Source organism: Schistocerca nitens, chromosome 8 (assembly GCF_023898315.1).
Source record: "Schistocerca nitens isolate TAMUIC-IGC-003100 chromosome 8, iqSchNite1.1, whole genome shotgun sequence".
Taxonomy (NCBI): domain Eukaryota; kingdom Metazoa; phylum Arthropoda; class Insecta; order Orthoptera; family Acrididae; genus Schistocerca; species Schistocerca nitens.
The window spans coordinates 450,381,137-450,407,665 of NC_064621.1; positions in this window are offsets into that span (position 1 = coordinate 450,381,137).

Genomic DNA, 26,529 nt, shown 5'->3' on the forward strand with positions numbered 1-26,529 from the left:
TGAAGTCATATCTCCAGAAGGAAGTGAGGATATAATTTTGCATATGAATTCAGTGGTAAATGGGAATTGTTGTGAATTGGCAGGAGCCAATCCACGGGGTTTAAAGGAAGCCGAAAGGCACGCGTTTAAGCTCACGCAGGCTGGCGTGAGGTCTGGAACAGGTCAAGTAATCGATACTAGCAAATAAAGTACGTAGCTTCTGGAATACTTAACTTTAATCCATAATTGGTGAACATCGGTCTGACGGTACATGCATCACAAGATAAATAGCAAATGATAATGGCGCCTTGCTAGGTCGTAGCAAATGACGTAGCTGAAGGCAATGCTAACTATCGTCTCGGCAATTGAGAGCGTATTTTGTCAGTGAACCATCGCTAGCAAAGTCGGCTGTACAACTGGGACGAGTGCTAGGAAGTCTCTCTAGACCTGCCGTGTGGCGGCGCTCGGTCTGCAATCACTGACAGTGGCGACACGCGGGTCCGACGTATAGTAACGGACCGCGGCCGATTTAAAGGCTACCACCTAGCAAGTGTGGTCTCTGGCGGTGACACCACAGAAATACTGTCTGCAAAATACATTTCGAATACAGTTAGTAGGAGAGAAGTAACAAATTAAAATGCCATGCTGGAAGTGGCAGTTTTACTGCATGAAGAGCATAATTTTAGTAATCGATAAACTTCTTTTCCTTCTAACATTTTCAGGGAAGGTGTCTGCGAAAAAAAATGTCGTAAAGGTTTGAAATTATGTGTGAAGTCGGCTTCAAGCTGCTAACAGTGGATGAATAAAATTTGGATAATTGCGCGCGGTCAGTTACACGACCTCAAGACATATACAGTTTCAGACTAGTATTCAATGATCACCCAGAACCACCTGCCTAAAGGCCGGTATGTCTACCTTTGGCACCGATAACAGAGTGGACGCGTCGTGGCATGGAAACAGTGAGGTCTTGATAGGTCGCTGGAAGGACTTCGCATCACATCTGCACACAAAAGTCAACTAATTCCCGTAAATTCCGGAGACGGAGCGATGAGCTCTGACACCACGTTTAGTCATATCTCAGACGTGTTCCGTTGGGTATACACTCCTGGAAATGGAAAAAAGAACACATTGACACCGGTGTGTCAGACCCACCATACTTGCTCCGGACACTGCGAGAGGGCTGTACAAGCAATGATCACACGCACGGCACAGCGGACACACCAGGAACCGCGGTGTTGGCCGTCGAATGGCGCTAGCTGCGCAGCATTTGTGCACCGCCGCCGTCAGTGTCAGCCAGTTTGCCGTGGCATACGGAGCTCCATCGCAGTCTTTAACACTGGTAGCATGCCGCGACAGCGTGGACGTGAACCGTATGTGCAGTTGACGGACTTTGAGCGAGGGCGTATAGTGGGCATGCGGGAGGCCGGGTGGACGTACCGCCGAATTGCTCAACACGTGGGGCGTGAGGTCTCCACAGTACATCGATGTTGTCGCCAGTGGTCGGCGGAGGGTGCACGTGCCCGTCGACCTGGGACCGGACCGCAGCGACGCACGGATGCACGCCAAGACCGTAGGATCCTACGCAGTGCCGTAGGGGACCGCACCGCCACTTCCCAGCAAATTAGGGACACTGTTGCTCCTGGGGTATCGGCGAGGACCATTCGCAACCGTCTCCATGAAGCTGGGCTACGGTCCCGCACACCGTTAGGCCGTCTTCCGCTCACGCCCCAACATCGTGCAGCCCGCCTCCAGTGGTGTCGCGACAGGCGTGAATGGAGGGACGAATGGAGACGTGTCGTCTTCAGCGATGAGAGTCGCTTCTGCCTTGGTGCCAATGATGATCGTATGCGTGTTTGGCGCCGTGCAGGTGAGCGCCACAATCAGGACTGCATACGACCGAGGCACACAGGGCCAACACCCGGCATCATGGTGTGGGGAGCGATCTCCTACACCGGCCGTACACCAGTGGTGATCGGCGAGGGGACACTGAATAGTGCACGGTACATCCAAACCGTCATCGAACCCATCGTTCTACCATTCCTAGACCGGCAAGGGAACTTGCTGTTCCAACAGGACAATGCACGTCCGCATGTATCCCGTGCCACCCAACGTGCTCTAGAAGGTGTAAGTCAAGTACCCTGGCCAGCAAGATCTCCAGATCTGTCCCCCATTGAGCATGTTTGGGACTGGATGAAGTGTCGTCTCACGCGGTCTGCACGTCCAGCACGAACGCTGGTTCAACTGAGGCGCCAGGTGGAAATGGCATGGCAAGCCGTTCCACAGGACTACATCCAGCATCTCTACGATCGTCTCGATGGGAGAATAGCAGCCTGCATTGCTGCGAAAGGTGGATATACACTGTACTAGTGCCGACATTGTGCATGCTTTGTTGCCTGTGTCTATGTGTCTGTGGTTCTGTCAGTGTGATCATGTGATGTATCTGACCCCAGGAATGTGTCAATAAAGTTTCCCCTTCCTGGGACAATGAATTCACGGTGTTCTTATTTCAATTTCCAGGAGTGTAGATCTGGCGAGTTGGGATCTAGCACTTCAGTTCCAACCAGCCACTGCGTTTTTCGAACCACTGCATTGCATATCTGACCTTGTGAAAAATGCCACTGCCATCGGAAAATATTACCGTCATGAAGAGATGTACGTGGCCTGCAGCCAGTGTACGATGCTCCTTGGCTATAATGGTGCCTTGCAAGAGCTCCACTGCGCCAGTGGGTGCCCACTTGAATAACTCCCAGAGCATAATGGAGCCGCCGCCAGCTTGTCTCCGTTCCACGGTACAGGTGTCAAGGAGCTCTTTCCCTGGAAGACGACTGATTCGCGCCCTCCCATCGGCATGATGAAGAAGGTACAGGAATTCATCAGACCATGCAACGCACTGCCACTGCCCAACGTCCACTGCTAATAGCGACCTGCCCATTTCAGAAACAGTTGCCGATGTCATAGTGTTAACATTAGCACATGCGTGGATCGTTGACAGGACGGCTGCGGAGGCCCATCGTCTGGAGTGTTCGGTGCACTGTGTGTTCAGACACATTTGTACTCTGCCCAGTATTGAAGTCTGATGTTAGTTCCGTCACAGTTATCGCAAGTCCCGCTTTACCAGTACACCCAGACTAAGATGTCCGACATCAGTGGTGAGAGGTGGACGCCCAACGCCACGACATCTGGACATGGTGTCACCTCGGTTTCGCGACGTATTACAGACGCTCACCACAGCACTCCTCGAAAACCAGACAATTCTTGCACTTTATGAAAAACTCGTGCCGAGCCTCCGGGCCATCACAATCTGCCATTAGCGAAACTCAGACACATCGCACAACTTTCCAGTTCTATATACATACAACACGCTCACTGACGCTGTAAGCACCGTCCGTTTGTCTGACTGGCAGTCATTCCTTGCCAGGTGACAGCTTTCGAATGGACGGCTTTATATGGATTGTAGGTCATAATGTTTTGGCTCATTTAGACTAACCAAATCTCAGCGTAGAATTATATAAAAGTTTCAAAATCAAATTTTTGTTTACTTCTGCACCTTTGAGCACTTGCTGGATGCGAATGACTATATGCGTTCTCACGATGTTTGTTCTTGCTGAATTAGCCGTTACATAATAATGATGTCCCTCCGCGTGTAGCTAAGACGGAGATGTTTCTGGCTATTGCCTTCGTTTCTTGCTCAAAATATTTATTTTCAGGCGATTCTAATCTTAACTGTGTTCTCAGACGGAAAGTTTCAAGGCGTCTATTACCTTTTGTGTATGGAGCATTGGGTGTTGTTTACATATTGCCGATATCATCAATATTTTATTTCTTGCTTAACCATAAACTTTTCAGATCTTAGAAAATCAAATGACAGATGACCTATTTGCCATTCTCGTATAAATTCTAAATGATTCCTGTGAATAATAATGAGATTTCTGTAGCATTGTTTTGGTTGTTTCTTTCGTTAATGTAGGCTCTTTTCGTGACGCATAAATACCACATCCTCTGTTTCTGGTTCCTTTTAGATACGGCAATAGGGTCTCATTGTAAGTTAGTTGAAATTTAAGTGCGACCGCAATATCTCTCAGTACTGGGTAATAATTTTAAGGTGAGCTTGGAACAGATTTATATAACTACATTTTCATAAACTATGCGAAAACCATTGACTAAGACCTCACAGATCTCACAGTGTCTACTACAAATATACGATTATATTTTCTGTGTTAAAGAGAAGGGACTCCACTTTCGTAAACAAAATAAAATATTTTTAAATTTCAAATGTCATGAAAGTCATTGGAATGACTTTGATTATGGTTAGATCGAACATATGAGTAAATTACAAAAATTGAGATAAACCATTATATTCAGCTAAACTTCATTAAATAATGTGTACGGGACGAAAAATCTTTAAATTTGAGAAACTTGCGTTACCTGTACTAGACTAATCGCTGTCATCTCCCTTCAGCGTTATTTTCTTGTGGTAATATATATGTGACAGAAAGTGTGCAAATTATGAGCAAAGGAAGAGGAATCTAGAAATGAAACAGTACTCTAGGTCCTTTTTACTTCTCTGGTTTAAATAGTATTACAAACGAAGATGCAGTAGAAGATGGTATCCAGTAGCTATCAGGTACGTATCATGAATCACATTTTACCAGCATCAGCTAGTGTGTAAAAAAAAGTGAGAGTGCGAGAGAGAGAGAGAGAGAGAGAGAGACCGACTCACTCCCTATTAAGTTTCTGCCATGCGGTGTCGTTGGGTGTAGTGTGGCGGATTCATGAGGTCAGCTGATCGCTCTTCCGGACCTTGGAGCCGATGCCTCGAACTTAATAGCTGTCAAATGGCCTCATAATGCTGAGTCCACCCAATTTACGTTGCCATAATCATCTGCATGACAGTAAGACACGCTGAACATACATCTGCTTTCTTCGAATTAGAACTCTTCCTCAAAAAACTAAATCTCTTCGAACAAAAAATTAAAATCTTCCTTCGGGAAAGGTAATGCTTCTTCGGAAGAATAAAGAATCTGCGAAAACATTAAAACTCTTCTGAAAATTCTTCTCTGATTCTCTGAGAAAAACCAGTGTCGGGGAGAAACCTAAAAACCTCTTTACAGGACTTAAAACTCTTCTTTTTAGATATCTAATAGCTTTTCATTTAAAAACAAAATAAAGATAAATTATAACTTTTTTCTTTGGATACACTAAGACTCTAGTGGTCCGCGAAGAGCTACATGGAAGTTCTATTGCACACTATCCAGTATGGATCTGTGAGCTATTTTTCCCGTACACTAAGGATTGTAGGTCCGGATTGTGAGGTGTACGCTAAGACGTATCCCAGAATCCAAACGTATGCATTATGTTTTTGCCAGCGGGAAGAATTTCCAATACGGGGTCAGAACAGTTTTGTGTGTTATATACTAACCAGGTTGAAACAGCAAATACTTTCATCGAACCATTCCAAATGTGACATAAACCACAGACGAATAAATGCTCTCTCAATGCTGTAATACCATAGTCTTTAAGGAGCAAAGGACTACCAGATGCTACGAAAAGCCGCGCGTTTCTAGGCGCTACAGTCTGGAACCGCGCGACCGCTACGGTCGCAGGTTCGAATCCTGCCTCGGGCATGGATGTGTGTGATGTCCTTAGGTTAGTTAGGTTGAAGTAGTTCTAAGTTCTAGGGGACTGATGACCTCAGAAGTTAAGTCCCATAGTGCTCAGAGCCATTTGAACTTTTTTTTTTTTTTTTTGCTACGAAAAACGTCCTTATTTCCGATAATGTCTATTGTGACAAATTATATTCAGACACAGAAACTTTTTCAGTCACAGTATCTAAGAAAGTGGCTAACTTGTGTCTCATTAACTAATCTAATTCACTCAGCATCACCAGATTTACCTTAACTACACTGCCCTTGTGTTGGTCTATATTACTTTTTACCATCCTGTCTGTCTTCAAGACGCTATCCATTCGTTTCTAAACATCCTCCATACTTTCCGCCGTCTGCGACAGAATTATAATGACGTCAGCGAAAGTCTAAATTATTCTCTTCTCTTTGAACATGAATTCATTTTCCGAAATCCTCCTTTCATTCCTTTGCTGACTACCTAATTTGTATACTGAATAATATGGAAGATATGCTGCAAACCTGCCTCACTCTTTTCTCATCTGCGACATCGTTTGTAGCATTCTAACCGTTATAACTGCGACCTGACATCTACGAAAATCCTGGATATCTTCTTGTCGATTGTTTAGTACACCTGATAACTACAAAATACCACAAAGTGTATACCACTCAACGTTTTTAACGCCTTTTATCAATTAGTAATTGACGTTTCGTAGTGTTATACGTGATCCAATTTTGAGCCTCAAAACAGCGTTAGATAACACTAGAAAAGGGATTTGCGTTGCTGTACTAGCCAAAGGTTTGTTTATATCCCCCTGTCAGTTCATTAATTTCATATGAAAATGTTATACAACGCTGGAATCTCAGGTGATGGAGTAGGTGGTGTCACACTAGGGGTAATTACCTCCTATCCTCTGCATTTACAGCGAGTTTTCCTCCTAGCAGCAACTCATACTGGAACGTGAAGGCATATCTCCGGAGGAGCAAACTCCATTTCAGAACCTGTGAAGAGATTAAAGCCGTTCAGCTAAGGGATTAATGGGGATCTCCAGATGCGGCGGGCAGGACTTTAAGTTTAGTTCCTAATTCCTGTACCAGGAAAGTTCGTAAGACCGAGGTGATGGCTTAGCTGCACTCAGAAAGTAATTAAATATACATTTATACCTGACGCAGCGCTGCGAGTGCTCACAATACGGTGCGAGGAAATGAAAGTGCGTCGCGGGCCGGAATTAATGGCCATCTCCCAGTTTCGTAAAACTTTTAGCCAATAGCCATACCCGGCGTAATGTTGCCGCAAGTGCCGCATTACGCCACTCTGATTACACAGCCCTCGTATTTGACAAACTGTTTTCAGTCTTAAAACTGAACGACTTTTTCTGGGTCACATTCTACTGACTTGTTTCATGTGGCCCGCCTTGATTTCCTGTGTAGTGCCAAACCCATCATATTACAGCAGTACGTGCATCCACTGTTTAACCCCTTACAGCTCTCTCTTGTGCCATTGAAGTTAATCCCATTACTTTTATCCTGTAACTTCTTCTTGTCACAGTTCTCCATGCAATCCTTTTACCGCCGATATCAGTCAACCCAATTTTCAACATGTTTCTTTAGCACCACATGTGAATCGAGTAGATTCTCTTAGCCTACGATTATGTCACAGTCCACCATTCACAACCATGCAATGCATTCTAGGGATTTCTGCCTAAAATTAGGGCCTGTGTTTTATGCTAGCATAGTTCTTTTGCCTAAGAACTCCATCTAGCTAGTTTGCTTTTTACGTCCTCCTTCTCTCGTCTGTTATGTGTTATTTTGCTTCCAAGATAGCAGAATTAATTAACTACGTGGTCATCAATTTTGATGTTAAATTTATTGATAATCTCATTTATGCAACACATTATCTTCGTCTTTCTTTGGTTTACTCTCAATCCATACTCTGTATTCATTCTAATCGTCATTCCATTTAAAAGTTATTGCAATTCTTCTTCACTTCCACTGTCCACAGCAGTGTCATCTGTGAATCTCACCATTAACAATCTTTCACCCGGAATTTTTCCCGCTATTGAACCTACCTTTTATTGCCGTCATTTCTTCTTCGACGTACAGTAGTGGTGAGAGACTGCATCCTTCTCTTACATTTTTGTTAATCCGAGCATTTCGTTTTGGGTCGTCATGGTTCTTGTACAGATTGTGTATTGCTCGCCTTTTCTTACAACTCCAGTTTTTCTCAGAATATGAGAAATCTAAGACCATCTTACATTTTCGAGGTCGACTAACCCCAAGAACGTGTCTTAATTTTTCTTAACTCTTGCTTCTTTTATCAACCGTAAAGTCAGAACTAGCTCTCTGGTGACTTTACGTTTCCTAAAGTCAAAATGATTCTTATCTATCAGCAATTCAGGTTTTTTTTCTATTCTTCTGTACGTTACTCTTGGCAACAACTTGGATGGCTGAATTGTTAAGCTGTTTGCGTGATGGCTTTTTATTTTTGTGATTGTGTGTCGGATATTTTTCCGAAGTCTCATGATACACTCCTGGAAATGGAAAAAAGAACACATTGACACCGGTGTGTCAGACCCACCATACTTGCTCCGGACACTGCGAGAGGGCTGTATAAGCAATGATCACACGCACGGCACAGCGGACACACCAGGAACCGCGGTGTTGGCCGTCGAAGGCGCTAGCTGCGCAGCATTTGTGCACCGCCGCCGTCAGTGTCAGCCAGTTTGCCGTGGCATACGGAGCTCCATCGCAGTCTTTAACACTGGTAGCATGCCGCGACAGCGTGGACGTGAACCGTATGTGCAGTTGACGGACTTTGAGCGAGGGCGCATAGTGGACATGCGGGAGGCCGGGTGGACGTACCGGCGAATTGCTCAACACGTGGGGCGTGAGGTCTCCACAGTACATCGATGTTGTCGCCAGTGGTCGGCGGAAGGTGCACGTGCCCGTCGACCTGGGACCGGACCGCAGCGACGCACGGATGCACGCCAAGACCGTAGGATCCTACGCAGTGCCGTAGGGGACCGCACCGCCACTTCCCAGCAAATTAGGGACACTGTTGCTCCTGGGGTATCGGCGAGGACCATTCGCAACCGTCTCCATGAAGCTGGGCTACGGTCCCGCACACCGTTAGGTCGTCTTCCGCTCACGCCCCAACATCGTGCAGCCCGCCTCCAGTGGTGTCGCGACAGGCGTGAATGGAGGGACGAATGGAGACGTGTCGTCTTCAGCGATGAGAGTCGCTTCTGCCTTGGTGCCAATGATGGTCGTATGCGTGTTTGTCGCCGTGCAGGTGAGCGCCACAATCAGGACTGCATACGACCGAGGCACACAGGGCCAACACCCGGCATCATGGTGTGGGGAGCGATCTCCTACACTGGCCGTACACCACTGGTGATCGTCGAGGGGACACTGAATAGTGCACGGTACATCCAAACCGTCATCGAACCCATCGTTCTACCATTCCTAGACCGGCAAGGGAACTTGCTGTTCCAACAGGACAATGCACGTCCGCATGTATCCCGTGCCACCCAACGTGCTCTAGAAGGTGTAAGTCAACTACCCTGGCCAGCAAGATCTCCGGATCTGTCCCCCATTGAGCATGTTTGGGACTGGATGAAGCGTCGCCTCACGCGGTCTGCACGTCCAGCACGAACGCTGGTCCAACTGAGGCGCCAGGTGGAAATGGCATGGCAAGCCGTTCAACAGGACTACATCCAGCATCTCTACGATCGTCTCCATGGGATAATAGCAGCCTGCATTGCTGCGAAAGGTGGATATACACTGTACTAGTGCCGACATTGTGCATGCTCTGTTGCCTGTGTCTATGTGCCTGTGGTTCTGTCAGTGTGATCATGTGATGTATCTGACCCCAGGAATGTGTCAATAAAGTTTCCCCTTCCTGGGACAATGAATTCACGGTGTTCTTATTTCAATTTCCAGGAGTGTATTTCTCTGTTTCAAACTTTTACTGCAGCCATTAGGCCTTCATTAAGTGACTTATGCTGCTGTATTTCTGGCTTTCATTGAACATTTTTATACTTTCTTCCAACTGAAATATTTCTTCTGTTACCCAAGGTTTCCTTGTAGTTCTCTTCCTTCTACCTATGTTCTTCTGTCTAACTTCTATTCCGCTTCCTGTGACTGTGCCGTCTGCTTCTTTGCCTACTAAGGTTTTTCAACTAAACACGATTATTGGTATAATCACGCTGTACCGACCGAATTATCTGCTCAGTATCACACTTTCTCTATTTCTTCATCTTCTACTTGTGACTTCTGCAGGTACACCTGAGCTATTGCTGTTGGCATTGGTTTGCTGTTGTTTCTAACTAACACTACCGTGTCACTGAATTGGTAACACTGAGTGAACATGTTTCCCGTTTCCCTACACATAAAAAATCGTATTCATTATGTACCATTTCCCGTTGCTGCCGACGTTGCCCTTAAAGGAGGTTCCAGTTGGAATGGTCCATATTCAGGGATATGACGGGAACGAACATTTGAAACTAGAACTTCATTTGTATTCCGAATCGCTTCGAGATAAAGCACATTTAAAGTCATTTGTCCTTGGGCTAGTATGTGTCTTACCCACCCAACCGGGCCGGCCGAAGTGGCCGTGCGGTTAAAGGCGCTGCAGTCTGGAACCGCAAGACCGCTACGGTCGCAGGTTCGAATCCTGCCTCGGGCATGGATGTTTGTGATGTCCTTAGGTTAGTTAGGTTTAACTAGTTCTAAGTTCTAGGGGACTAATGACCTCAGCAGTTGAGTCCCATAGTGCTCAGAGCCATTTGAACCATTTTTTTGAACCCAACCGGTTTCAGGTTTCATTGTGGACCAATCTACATCGTTGCTTTCAGTCTCTTTACTCGTGATGCTTTTCTGTCATTAAACTAACCTGTTGAACGCGCATTCTTCGTGGTGTGGTGTAAGTTACGAAGTGCGAAAGTGCGATGGACTGAGACTACAACAGAGAGAAACATCTGTTAACAGTATTTGTACATGTGCTGGCTGAAAGGCCACACATCCACACTAATGAAAAATATCGTGTATGTTTACGACTTCTGCGATCTTACCACTCCTGTGGCTATCAAAAAATACCGTCGGCGTTATCCGACAGTTTTCAGCACATTGCGGAGACACGTAGTCTTCCAAGTTCCTATGAATTTTTTTGCTTCCAATGATCGTAGCTGCCATACCCTTGAATATTGATCTTTCATTCTGGGACCCCTTTATTCGTCTCACTGTAACTCGTTACTACTTTCCTTTTACTTCACTGACCCTCCAATATCTTTACCCAACAAATGCATTTCCCTTTTCAGATTTTCTAGCTTCCATACCACGTTCAAACTTCCGACATTCCACTCTCCGACACGTAGAATATTACCCTTTCATTGGACACACTATCATTTTCTAATGGTGAGCTCCCCCTTGCCAGTCACCTCTCGAAGTTCCGAATGTAGAATTAATCTGGGACGTTTTCCCGTGAAGAAATAATCATGAAACTCTTTCAGTTACAGCGCAAATATCGTGTAGACACGTTACGTGTGTTTAATGCAGAAGTAGCTTGTTTACAAGTGTTATAGAGTCACGAAAAATTTTTCAGTGATACAGCAAAATATTTGCTTCAGTATAATTTCAGTGTTGGATCACAATCTTTATTTCTAGTGAGCATGTTAATTTCAGTCGGTAATGACCATCTTCGGACGAGCGTAGAAACGTGTTGCATTATACATATCACGCCATTTTGGTTGCACTATCACATATAATGGCACTTAATGTACTGAGGTCCGAAGATGGTATTTACCGACCGAAATTAATAACCTGATTACAAACAATGTGATCCTGGACTCGAATTATAATAAAGGAAAAGCTAAGGATTTTTGTTTGTTCTTTTTTAAGAAATGAGGAAAATAGCTTTAGGGAGACACTCGTCGTAACGTATAACACAGGATGTTAAGTTATGAAGTTATAAAAATAACAGAAAAAATTGTGTTAGTCCCTCAGCTCTGCAATGTGACCTTTTTTTCAGCCACAGGTGATTTTGTGAGAGCCTTGGAAAGTGGAAGAAGTCAATGAGCGCAATATTAGAAGAATCATGTTTGTCTGTCTCCTGCGCAGAATTAGCTGCGGCATTGTCGTGATAAAAAACTTTCCTTGGACAGTTCTTCATGACACTTTGTTTTGATAGACTGACATAACCTCGTCAGATTATTTCAACTGCTTACACCTGTGACAGTCAGTCCCAGACGAGCATAAACTGTTAGAAACACACTATTATAGTCTTAAAAAACAGTCACCACCACCTGGCCTGATAATCGTGGCCTCTTCACCTTCCTCGACAGTGGTGAATCCACATGTTTACACTGCTTTTTTCGCTACTTTGGCACAACGTCTCTATTACAGCGAGTTCTCGTCCACGATGATTAGGAGACTGAAGGAATCATTTGGGTTGGCCTGAAACAGGAACAGCATTTCATCAGCTGCGTGGGGGTTTTGAATGAGTGTGAGCAGTTGAGGAACCGAGCCGCGTCGTTTACCATGTTCACAATATCGTGTATAGCTTTGAAACCCGATCCCATAAATGATTTTCCGTTTTTCCGCTATCACGTCGACTGCGATAACCGGTCTTCGAGCACCAAGGCTTCGTCCTCTGATCCCGGGCTCCACAGAGAGAAATGGTCTGCCACTTCGTTCTACTGTTTCGCCACAATAAAATCGTCGTGACCATCTAGCCACTGTGCCATACTGTAACGGTAACACCGACCACCTTAAACGGCATTCGATGCTAACGTTAAACCTCTCCGAGAAATTTGTTGAGAAATCTGTGACCGTGAGGCCAACAAATGAGAACAGGACAATCAAACGGGGATTCGTTTCCGAAACACTCCAGCTAGGTACAAACAACAGTAAACACATGGTTTAGGGGCACATGTTCTCCCAGCATAAAAAAAGTTGTAATATTACGTATTAATATCAGTCGCCAGCCTAATTAGGCATTCTTGTGTCAAGTAATATAATAAAGCAGAAGGCAGTGCTAAGGCTAACTAAACCTTCCTTGACACACACCCACTAACACTACAACACAGTAATCTAACCTTGCAGATAAATGTACTACTAACTTGGAAGTCAGACAAACAAATGGCCAATGAGATAGCAAACAGTAACATATGCCTCTCAACAACACGTACCTTAAATGAACTAGATGCAGCAGTTTATAGAACCAATCAGCAACACACATGAAACTAATAGCAATACTAAACAGGTAAGAGATGATACGATTCTGATTAAATCAGGGGTCTATTAATTATGATACTCTATACATCATTGCTTAGTACAGGATCCCTGTACATGTGCGTTAACAACTTGCAATAGAGTAGCTAACACAGTAAATACTTATTTCTTAAGCTCAGTTTGAAACAATCAAACAGAACGCAAATCTAACTACACTGTCTCTGAAGGACTCTTTACTAACTAGCCTATCACAAGAGCGCCCTTCAACTTCCATGGTTTGAAGTACCATGCTCATTAACAAAACTAAACAAGTATGTATGACACATGGTAAGTATTCTCATCAATAATTATTGATCAAGTAAAGCACAACAAACTATAACGCTTTAAATAACAAATATGCTTTGATAAGCAGTCTTTTAACGCACTCATAATATAGTTGGCTGTGCAAATGCCAACACAAGATTGAATTCAAGTTCAAATACTTTCTCATGAAATGAACACAGATGAAACTTTAATTCTGATCAAAGTGCAAAAATGCAACAATTAATAATCTTTTTTACTTCAGACAATATTATTGGTCCTTTAACTAACAACTTTACTATTTTCAGCCAGCTTTCAAAGTAAGGCAAATTATTTAACAAAATGAGTGCTGATTGATTTAAAAGTGCAATAGAAGTGGAGTATTTCCCAAACTATCAAACTGAACTTTAAACACTGTAACTCCACACATTAGGAAGCTATCACAACTGTTTTTACAGCTGCCCAATAAGTCTTTCCATATTCCTGTCCAGGTTTGTGATTTGGGATAATCACGTGTATAAGGTAGAGCTTTTAGCAACACCATAATTATTGTTAAAAATCAACCAAATTTCAGAAGTACCTGGTCCATTTACAGAGTGCCAAATATAGTAATTTAGTGGAAGGCTTGTGGCACTGGTGCCGTAATTTTCAGTGGCAGTTAACATGGCGGCAATGCAGTCATAGCAGTAACGTTGGTTTCCAACCTATGTACCAAGTCATTTACACTACGTTATATAAGAGTCATTCCAGTAGTTATTTAAATTCTCATGCACAGTTTAAACAACATCGTGCAAAAAGGTCACATAACCGAAATATGTATATGTAGTCAAAGAAATTCAATGACAGTTACACCACTCTACATAAGCATTACAAGTTGAAATAGAAATGTCGGTAAAGATACAAATTAGGTCAAAAATCGGTGTGACAATACGACGTACTCTTTCATCAGCTCGATGTGGATCACAGCAGCGTTGTTCCACCTGAGGTTCAGGAAATGAGTTGCCTCCATTTTGTCAATCGAATGCACCACTTTACAATGAGGTAAAAAAAGTCATGGAATACCTCCTTATATCGAGTCGGGCCTGCTTTGATCCCGAGTAGTGCAGAAAATCCACCTGGCATGGACTCAAATAGTCGTCGGAAGTCGCCTGCAGAAATATTCAACAATGTTTAAACCCGTCCACAATTGCTAGTCAATTATCAGTTCAGCTGGACCAATCCACCGAAACACAGCCCGTACCATTATGGAGCAAGCACGAGTTTGCATAGTGCCTTGTTGACCACATTGGCCCATGGCCTCGTGGGGTCTGCTCCATACTCGAACCCCACCATCAGCTCTTACCAACTGAAATCGAGACTCATCTGCCCAGGTCACGGTTTTCCAGTCGCCTAGTGTCCGACCGATATAGTCAAAAGCCCAGTAATGGCGCTACCGGCGATGTGTTGCTGTTAGTAAAGGAAATCACGCGGTCGTCTGCTGCGATAGCACATTAACGACATATATCGCCACACTGTCGTTGAACGTCCCTCACTCATTTCTGCGGTTATTTAATGCCGTGTTGCTTGTCTGTGAGCACTGACAAGTCTACGCAAACGCCGCTGATGTCGGTCGTAAAGTGAAGGCTGTCGGCCATTGCTTATCAGTGCTGAAAGGTTATGCCTGAAATCTGATATTATCGGGACACTCTTGACACTGCGAATCTCGGAACATTGAATTCTCTGTCAATTTCCGAAATGTAATGTCCTATGTGTCTACCTCCAGACATCATTCCGCGCTCAGAATCTGTTAATTCCCGTCGTTCGGACATAATCAAGTCATCGGGAACGTTTCCAAGTGAATCGCCTGAGTACAAATGACAGTTCCCACCTTGCACTGCCCTTTATAGCTTGTGTACGCGATACTACCGCCATCAACATACAGCATATATATGTTGATATCGCTATCCAAAGACTTTCGACGTCTCAGTTCATTGTGGACTTTCCAACGACTGGTTAGACATTGTGGCTTTGTACCAAGATTGCATTCATGTAGTGGAAATTATACTACCGTGTTACAGTTTTAGGACCTCTTGCTCTAGGCAACCCTGTAATAGAAGTTTACTATATGCTCTTATTCCGTTTTGAAACGATGGTCTCCACTTCATATGTGCTGCCGCCCTTTCCTGAAATTACAAATATTACTCTGGAATATTAGTTTTCTCGTTTGTGGAAACCTGTTCCAAGGTAAAACAACGTAATCTAATTAAGATCAAATATTCTAATGAAAATTAAGAAGTTTGCGATCGATAGATCTACATCTACATCCACATGGATACTCTGCAAATCACATTTAAGTACCTGGCAGAGGGTTCGTTGAACCACCTTCACAATTCTCTATTATTCCAATCTCGTATAGCGCACGGAAAGAGTGAACACCTATATCTTTCCGTACGAGCTCTGATTTCCCCTATTATATCGTGCTGATTGTTCCTCCCTGTGTAGGTCGATGCCAACAAAATATTTTCGCATTCGGAGGAGAAAGTTTGTGATTGGAATTTCGTGAGAAGATTCCGACGCAACGAAAAACGCCTTTCATTTAATGATGTCCAGCCCAAATCCTGTCTCCCATATTTCGTGATAATACAAAACGTGCTGCCTTTCTTTGACCTTTTTCGATGTACTCCGTCAGTCCTATCTGGTAAGGATCCCACACCGCGCAGCAGTATTCTAAAAGAGGACGGACAAGCGTAGTGTAGGCAGTCTCCTTAGTAGGTGTGTTACATTTTCTAAGTGTCCTGCCAATAAAACGCAGTCTTTGGTTAGCCTTCCCCACAACATTTTCTATGTGTTCCTTCCAATTTAAGTTTTTCGTGATTGTAATACCTAGGTATTTAGTTGAATTTACGGCTTTTAGATTAGACTGATTTACTATGTAACCGAAGTTTAACGAGTTCCTTTTAGCACTCATGTGGATGACCTTACACTTTTCGTTATTCAGGGTTAACTGCCACTTTTCGCGCCATTCCGATATTTCTTCTAAATCGTTTTGCAATTTGTTCTGATCTTCTGATGACTTTATTGGTAGATAAACGACACCGTCATCTGCAAACAACCGAAGACGGCTACTCAGATTGTCTCCCAAATCGTTTATATAGATAAGGAACAGCAAAGGCCTATAACACTACCTTGGGGAACGCCAGAAACCACTTCTGTTTTACTCTATGACTTTCCGTCAGTTACTACAAAATATGACCTCTCTGACAGAAAATCACAAATCCAGACACTTAACTGAGACGATATTCCATAAGCACACAATTTCACTACGAGCCGCTTGTGTGGTACAGCGTCAAAAGCCTACCGGAAATCCAGAAATACGGAATCTATCTGAAATCCCTTGTCAATAGCACTCAACACTTCATGCGAATGAAGAGGTAGTTGTGTTTCACAGGAGCGATGTTTTCTATACCCATGCTGACTGTGTGTCAATAGACCGTTTTCTTCGAGGTATTTCATAATATTCGAACACAATATATGTTCCAAAATCCTGCTGCATATCGACTTTAACGATATGGGCCTGTAATATAGAGGATTACTCCTACTGCCTTTCTTGAATATTGGTGTGACCTGTGCAACTTTCCAGTCTTTGGGTACGGATCTTTCGTCGAGTGAATGTTTGTATATGATTATTAAGTATGGAGCTAATGCATCAGCATACTCCGAAAGGAACCTAATTGTTATACAGTCTGGATAAGTATACTTGCTTTTATTAAATGATGCTAGTTGCTTCAATACTACAAGGATATTTACTTCTACGTTACCTATGTTGGCAGCTGTTCTCGATTCAAATTCTGAAATGTTCACTTCGTTTTCTTTTGTGAAGGCATTTCGGAAGGCTGTGTTTAGCAACTCTGCTTTGGTAGCACTGTCTTCAAAAGTATCTCCGTTGCTATCGTGCAGTGGTTGTTTCTTGCCGCTAACATATTTCATAAACTACCAGAATCTCTCTGGATTTTCTGCCAGGTTTCAAGGCAAAGTTTCGTTGTGGAAACTGTTGTAAGCATCTCGCATTGAAGTCCGCGCTAAATTTCGAGCTTCTGTGAAAGATCGCCTATCTTGGGGATTTTGCATGTGTTTAAATTTGGCATGTTTTTTTCGTTGTTTCTGCAACAGTGTTCTAACCCGTTTTGTGTACCAAGGAGATCAGCTCCGTCGTATGTTAATTTATTTGGTATAAATATCTCAATTTCTGCCGATACTATTTCATTGAATTCAAGCCACATCTGGTCTACAGTTATATTATTAATTTGGAAAGAGTGGAGATTGTCTCTCAGGAAGGCGTCAAGTGAATTTTTATCTACTTTTCTGAGTAGGTATATTTTTCGCTTGTTTTTAGAGGATTTGGGGATTACTATATCCAATTTCGCTACGACAACCTGTTCTCACTAATCCCTGAATCGGTTTTGGTGCTCGTTATTAACTGAGGATTATTTGATGCTAAGAGGTCAAGTGTGTTTTCACAACCGTTAACTATTCGCGTCGGCTCATGAACTAACTTCTCTAAATAATTTTCAGAGAATGCGTACCTCCGGAATTAAACATGTATTTTCGCCAACGTATCGAGGTCAAATGAAAGTCACCACCAAGTATTATCTTTTGAGTCGGGCACGTGTTTGAAATCAAACTCGAATTTTCTTTGAACCTTTCAGCAACTGTATCATCTGAATTGGGAGGTCCGTAAAAGGAGCCAGTTATTATTTTATTCCGGTTGCCAACAATGACCTCTGCCCATACTAACTCACAGGAAGTATCTACTTCAATTTCGCGATAAGTTAAACTACTTCTAACAGCAACAAACATGCCACCGCCAACCATGTTTAGACTATCCTTTCAGAACACCGTTAGGTTCTTCGTAAAAATTTCGACTGAGCTTATATCCAGCTTTAGCCAGCTTTCAGTACCTATAACGATTTGAGCATCAGTCCTTTCTATTAGCGCTTGGAAGTCAGGTACTTTCCAAACACAGCTACGAAAATTTAGAACTGTTATACCAATGGTTCCTGTTTCTACGTTCTTCCTGTGTTCAGCCAGCATCCTTTGTGACTGAAGCCCTTCTTGGGTTTTTACCGAGATCCTCTAACCTAAAAAACCTCCCAGTCCACGCCACACAGCGCCCCTGCTACCCGTGTAGCCGCTTCCTGCATATAGTGGACACCTGACCTATTCAGCGGAACCCGAAAACCCAACCACCCTTTGGTGCAAGTCGAGGAATCTGCACCCTACACGGTCGCAGAACCTTGTGAATACTGTATTTGGTTATCTTTCTGTTACATTGTTATTCTACAACACATTAATAATTGGTAAGTTAGATTGAGGTAAGCAGACGTCGTACCGAAAACCAGTTAGAAGCTAAGTACATTTTGAAGCAAAACCTATTGGAACCTAAAAGAAATTTCCTTTTTCATGACAGGTAAAAATGTTGAAAAATTAAAGAAATTAAGTTCCATTGTAAAAAGAAACCTTCCTCTGTATCGAGGTAAAAGTTGGTGCACGGCTGACGAAGTATGCCATGACGGTTCACATCTTACGCGTTTTAGTGCTTTGTGCTGGCCGCTTCTGCTCTTCCCAACACCGGCTCACCCTGCCGTCACATCAGTACAGGCAAATCTGAAAACAAGGGTCTGTAACTGTATGATTCACCCAACGGCAATTTTAACTAATGGATCACTTCTTTGTCACCCTTCATTCGCCAGTGCTATATAGACAACATTTACTGGGTAATCTATCTTGTCTAGCTGCAACAGGTGCAGCTAAGCCCTTCTAACATTGTTGCACCAGATGATACAGCTTTGGGTCGAGAAATCGGCTGTGTATCAATAAACCAACAATTTCATCAGCGGAAGTGTTCTTAACAACAAGTTTCAAAAATATATCGTACGTTACGGGAGGAATGGTCAGTAATCAGGGATATGACAGGAACGATCATTTGAAGAAAAGGTAGTAAAATGCAAACGTTGAAACCCAAGAGTACTTCTTCATCTTAGATCTGTGAAGCAAATCTCTTCCACTGAAAGCGCTTTACTTTGTATATTTTGAGATGAATACACGAAAGTAAGAAAAAAATGTATAGTAAACATGGGCTCTGAAGTGATTACCTTAAGTACTATGAACAGTTTTGTGTCTTCGCTGCTGTGAAACCCATCTCTTCTACTGAACCAGTGCTCAGATCTCTTAAGCTACGCCTTTTACAGCCGATAATTACTGCTTAGTTTTATGTTTTTTTGATCCATACTACAACCTCTCAAAACACGCAGAACCTAGCGTTTTCATTAGAATAGATATGTATCACAGTATCGCCAATGAAGAAGTGCTCACAGGTCTTAAAGTATGCATTTTAAGAGCCCCTGTTCGACAGACTCTATTGCTTTGGATGATCGTTCCTGTCGTATTCCTGAACATTTACCGTTCCTCCTGACACATACTGTATTGTATTTTACTCACCAAAAGAATCTGTAACTCAAGAATTAACAGTGTAATCAAAATAGCTATAGTATATTACACGGACCTTAAATGTGTTGAACGCGAAGTACAGAAAGAACACCCCTGTTCTGTTGGCCAGTTTGACTGCAGGTGGGCGCGTAGCTAGTCAGTGTCACACTAGCAGCATTGCAGGAGAGCAGGGAATGTAGTTACGATGTGGAAGTGGAGTGCGCAAGACCATGTCTTCGTGGTAGAGCTTCACAATGAAATGAAGTCAACTGTAGCGACCCACCGAGCTTTCCGCAGATTAAACTGTCCTGCGATGGATGTATCGTACGGAGTTGGATAGGTAAGTGGTGCAGGGATGGGTCGTTGCCTGGTAACAAGTCTTCTAGACGATCCTGAAGTATGAGGCACCGGGAAATATCGACCTTGTACGGGCATCGGTTCACTCGATCTAATACCTCCAGATTTCTTCCTTTGTGGTATCTTAAGTCTAAACTGTTTGGAAAATCGTCCTGAAAACCTCCAGGCGCTGCAGGCCAACATCTGGAGAGAAGTCGCAGATGTTCCTGTTGCTTTACTGGGTAACACTTTGCGTAGCAGTTTCAGTGCTCCAATAAAGGTGGTACTCGTCTGAGTGATGTGATCTTTAACAAATGAGTTCTATATACCGCATGAAACATCAAACACGCACTAACACGTCTCCATCTGTAAATCGCAAAGAATTTCGTCAATAAAGTTTTTGTCAACAGTTGGAAAAGGGGAGTTCTTTCAGGATCAAAATGTGATTACAAATGCTGCCAAAAAAACAACAAAAACTATAGAAAGTTATTATGAGGGTCTCTAGTGTGAATTCCTTCACGTGATTCTAAAATCAGACGCTAGACTGACGTACCGACCAAACAGCCTCATGTACTCCTAGGTACAGTATCCTCTAGGTACAGCACTGCTCAGTACTTCCAATAAATTAATTAGTAAACTTTTTCTGGTGATAATTGAAACCTGATGAGCGCTGTGCCGGAGATCTACATAAAACGAATTGGCAATCATTCGGGCACCTAAGGCACGATTGCAATCTACATGGCCCCCGCACGACTCAGCACCCGGAACTCTCTCACGACCGGACACCAGACCTCCAGTACCAGCACTGGCAGAGGCCGCCACTCCCTAGGGAAGGACTTATTCACGTTCGCACAACAAGTGACAAGAAAGTAGTATCACTCGTATTCCGCAACATTAAGGGCCGGCACGTGGACTACACGAGCCAGTTCTTCCAGCTTCGAGAATCTCTTCTGGCCTCCGGGCGGGTGGTGGCCACCTAATCGTTTCAGGATGCTCTCGAAACCCATTGTAGGGATCAACGCTGCTATGCACACCTTTCGTTGTTGTCTGCTTTGTGGAATTGGACAACATTAGGGATAGAACTCTCTGTGCCTGTGCTGGATCTTATAAGGACTACATTCTCAGAACTTGTATTATTTCCCTGCGAGTGAATTTTCCTACGAAGCTTCTGGTGGTGTTGCTACGCACTAGCCGGCCGGGGTGGCCGAGCGGTTCTAGGCGCTTCAGTCTGGAACCGCCCGACCGCTGCGGTCGCAGGTTCGGATCCTGCCTCGGGCATGGATGTGTGTGATCTTCTTAGGTTAGGCTTAAGTAGTTCTAAGTTCTAGGGGACTGATGACCTCAGAAGTTATGTCCCACAGTGCTCAGAGCCATTTGAACTATTCTGAACTACGTACTAGGAAAGTCAGCAGATATCAGCCCTGTCAGGCCTCTGCACCGATACCTATTAAGACGCTGTATTTTTTTCTTACTGTTCTTATCGTCGAATCGGGCGTATTTTTCTTTGATATGTAACTTATTGGAACCTGATCACTGCTTTCCCTTTGTCTCCGCGAGAGACACCTCAATTATTCTTTGGATTCAGTCGTTCGTCATCTCAAGTTGTTGTCTTTATCCTTCTCCATCTATCTGAAATGCGTGTAACACGGTCAGGTAAACATGCTCGATAATACCAGGAAGATCCTACAACTCTGCCAGTAGAGCACGTAAACATTACGAGAATCGGCGCAGTGGGGACAGGTCCAGCCAGGTGAGCGGTGCCGCACAGTACTTTTAGTATGATGGAGGGCGGACTGGGCGCCATTACTCGGCACAGCTGTCCAGCTTGGACGGCCGGGGCCGTCCATTCCCATGCGGCAGCGGAGGTTTCCCCCACCATTTGTCTTACGAGATCCTCGACGCCTGCATAAAAGATGGCGTCGCGGCGCGTCTGCGGCAGTGCGGCGGGGCGCGTGCATAATGCAGCGCAGCCTACACAACTCTGCTGGCCGGGTCCGGTGCCAGCAGGGCGCAGGGCAGAGGGCGCGCCGCCACACTTGTCCGCCGCCGCTGGCTGGGGGTCCCGCGAGGCAGCTGTCACTGTGGGCGGCCGGCGCGAGTCGCAGTCCCGTGGAGTACTGCAAGAGAGTGGGCGACGGAGGGTACAGCCGGCAACTCGTTTGAGCCGAGGTGAGCGTGTTCACAGACGGGAATTTCACAAAGGTGAACTTCAAGCAACACACGAACGCCGAAATGGTGGATACTGATATAAGTGATAAAGGAATAGTAAACTAGCGACAGGCACTCAATAGTGGAAAAGCCCCTGTACAAGGTGGGTCACCTGTGCTATTCTAGAGTGGTTATGCCTAAAAACATGCTCCGCTTCTTGCAGCAGTGCGTCGAACTGGTAGTCACTGGAACAACGAACATACAAGCAATTTAAAAAAAGTAAAGAAAAAGATGCAACATAATAAAAACGAAATCGCAGGTCAATAACATTTGGAAGAACTGGTGCTAATAATTATAGACTTGCGTCTCTCACGTCTTTTTGTGCTATATCTGCACCTGGGTACGCCTTTCAATCCAATATCTACCTCATCATGGTGTAATCCACCTGCAATTTTCCCGTAACCCCTCACTTTGTGATTTTAGAACTGTACTCGCTATTACCGTCTGAAACTTATTACAGAACTCAATTAATCTCTCTCCTCTCTCAGTCCTACTGCCATGCCCATATTCTCCCGTCACCCGTTCTTAAACTACAATTTACGTACTGAATCAACCGTTCAGTAGCCTCTATACTTATAAATGTCTTCCGCTAGCGACATTTGCATGTATACCTAAACTATCGCTGTCAGTATTGGTTTGCTATCGAATCTGATGAGAACAATCCTATCACTGACTTGTTCACTGTTCATCACTATCAGTCTTGCCTTCCTATTCATTACGAATCCTACTCCTGTTATACCATTTTCACTGACCTGCACTATATCTAGGTCGTGCTTTTGAATTTCCGTTTTGTAGTACTTTTAGCTTCCCTACTCCTTTCAGACTTCTGACATTCGATGCCGTAACTCGTAGATTGTTATCCAGTCGTGAGTTACTCCATATTTTTCTCATGGTCATATCCCCCTTGACAGTATATATACTAAGAAGAAAGAGCAGATACCATCTTACTATATATATATATATATATATATATATATATATATATAGTTCAGGCTCACTGGCCACTTGACCATCTTCTTCTTCTGTGCGAATGCACAAACAGCGCCCGAACTCTTACGGGAATCGGCAACGCGCCGCGAGTAATCAGTGTAATGGACGGGGGCACTACGAATGTAGTGCGGGACAATACGTTGAGAATGTGGGTTTCGCGGGAGGCGTGCCAGAGATAAATCCCTGCAGTCGCGCTATCCTCTGTGTCCTCGGTGGCTCAGATGGATGGAGTGTCTGCCATGTAAGCAGGAGATCCCGGGTTAGAGTCCCGGTCGAGGCACAGATTTTCATCTGTCCTCGTGACGTATGTCAACACCTGTAAGCAGCTAAGGGTGTTCATTTCATTGTAATTTCACCCCTTGACAGTCCCATCCCGGAGATGTGAATGGGGAAATAACCAGGTGTCTTTTGCAGACGGAGAGATGACCATGACACTTTCTTCAGTTACGCATCACATTTCCCCCCTATACACATTATGTCTCTTTAATTCAGTTGTTTCCATTGACTTCTGTATCCTCATGCTATTGATCATTGCTGATTCTTCCGCCTTTAGGGGCAGTTTTGCACGCGAAGGTCAAGAAAGCGTCCTGAATCTCTGTCCGCCTCTCCACCCTTTTTGACAAAGCCGTTGGCAGAACGACAACTTCTTATGCCGGAAATCGTCAGTGGAGGATGGCTAGAATACATTAAAATAATTGTAAAAAATGTTAGGGTCGTAATTCCGTGAAGATGAACAAATGTGCATAAAATAGGGAAAGACCGGAAACACCAAAATACTAATGGATAGACTAACGTATGTATTTAAGAGCTATAATTTATTATTCCAGAAAAATATCTTAGCAGATAACAGGAATGGGAGTTAATTCGGACACGGTGAGAAAACCAAGCTATTACTAATGACTTCATAGGTAATGAGCAGTTTCGCATAGGAATGTTGGGTACTTGTAAAAAGCGAATAATATGGATCTTAGCACGTTTGGCGGTTGTTAAATAAACATCACAGTGTACTGTCACTATTACTCGATGAATTCTCGTTATATACAGGGCTAAACCTAATTTAAACTGCAATCTGAGCTAATAAACTGTCGTAGATAGCATAATTGTAGCCTATCCTACCAGCAGGAATTGTCACCGATTCGTTTGCCTCGCGGGAGAGTACGAGGTTTTCTTCAAAGTCAGATCGTTCGCGAAATTATAACCTCAGTTAAAATCGGTTGAAGCTTTGCTCAAATGTGTTTCAGAGTGTCTTGTATGCCAGCCGATCGCGTCGAGTTGCTCTTTTCTGTTCTGAATGAACACTGAACGCGTAAATATGCCTAGAACAGTAGTGTCTCTCGCCAAGTCTGAAGTGCGTGCATTCATTCGATGTCTTAGTGAAGAATTGTTCTACCTGATTTTGTGCAGGCCACATGACACAACTATCATGTGTAACAGCAAAGTCCTCCATGGCAACGTTCAGCCGCATGCTGCAGCTGCAAGAAAGATGCTTCTGCGGCGTTTTCGATGGGAAATGTTCGATGTCCATCCATGCAGACAGGACTTGGGTGATCAGATTCTCGTCTCCCTGTTCACATAAACGGCTGGTTGTGACGAGAGCATCTCGATTCAGACAATGAGTTGCCGACCAGCGTACAAACTTTATGGGCAACACAGGTCACTTCCTTCCACGACGAGGGTATCGACAAGTTGATGCAACGCTACTAAGTCGGACCGACGACTATGTACAAAAGTAACTGGAAGGTTTAGATGAATGTTGCAAATAACAAATTTTTCATTTTCACTATGGTTTCCATTTCGTGACCGATAAGGCCTTAAAAACTGCCCCTGCTATTATGAAAATCCTGGATAACCTGAACGCGCAGGTGCTTTGAGAGAGGCGTAAATCCTGCAAGCAAAATTTATTCAAATCCTATCACTAACCACCAACTACAGGGGACTGCCGGAATTTACTATAGCTCCTATACGTATTGCTCCTACAGGCATCATGAAGACAAGATTAGACTAATAAGAGTAGGCACGCAGGTTTTTGATTAGTCATTCTTCCCTCCGTACTTAGGCGACTGAAACTAGAAGAATTTGTGAAATTGGTCACAATGGGAAGTTCCCTCCTTAATGTGCTTCGCAGTTGTTAGCTGAGTATTTATGGGCAGTAGATGTAGGCCACTACTGTGCGCTTCTGCAGCACGTGGTTAGGAAATAACCTGTGTGATATGCAACTTTTAATTGATGCGCAGTAATCGAGAATTGTTTCAGTATAATAACCTATCCGTTGGGCAGAACAGCAATATACGAGGGTAGTGAAGGGCGCCTGTAGTACATCGTGTGGACGCGTGACATCGTCGTAATCGCAGACAATACACTGGGAAGGCCGCGCTAAACATTACCAAAATCAACCGACAGATTGCGACCGGCGCCTGAAACATACAGTCTGAGGTTGGTAGTGTTACAAGATGAATCCCCTTACCCATCCTATTCGCCAGACATCCAGACATCAGTCGATGCGACTTGGACCTCAATACTCAACTGAGGAAACCATTGCGTGGGAGGCACTTTCCAAACAGGGCAAATCTTCTCACGGCATTTCGGTGGCAGCTGACATACACGGATAGCAATGCCAATGGCATTCAGTGACTTCCCCATCGTTGGCAGCATTGTGTGTATGCATTGGGAGACTATTTTGAAGGACAGTGCTAGATTTCGACTTATATTTCTGCCTTTTTAACTCCTGCACAATAACTTTACACAGAGTTTTAATACGAGTGTATCATTTTAACCTTTACCTGGTCCTCTTGTATTGGAATCCTGTTTTATGTTGACGTTGAGATACACAATGCCATACCAGTTCATCTTCGAATTCCCGTGGTGTCACAGTACCGCAAGATATATCATAGTTGCTATGACTTATGGAATGACCCTCGTATTTTTGAGGAAGCTCTATCTGTTCCTGGAATTACTGCAAAATTTAAAATAGACGATCGCCAGAAGAGAGTTTAAGAGTGGAAGAGTTTTGTGTCTTTCCCTTTCCGCTCTTTTCCTTTCGTCAAAAGTACTGTGACAGCACGTCTTTTCAGAGACAGAGAGTGAGTGAAACAATGGCTGGCTGCGGTGCACTGGGAAAGGCGGTTTGGACGAGAGGTGGCAATACTTTCGCGGAATATCCGTGCTGTCCTGTGAAGTGTCTGTGGCAACACTCGGAAGTGTGACTAAGAGCTGCGACGGGCGTGGAGAGTGTGTTACCGGAATTAAATTGCTCTGTCCGCGAAGGAGGGTGGTGGCGGCACACTTTTTTAATTTTCTGCAGTGCTCTCCGGAAGAGTCGTAAAAACGTTGGAGATGCCGCGAGGGGTGCGGTCGGCCCGGGGTGGGGACTGTAGTGGGTTTGTGTATATTGAAATGGATC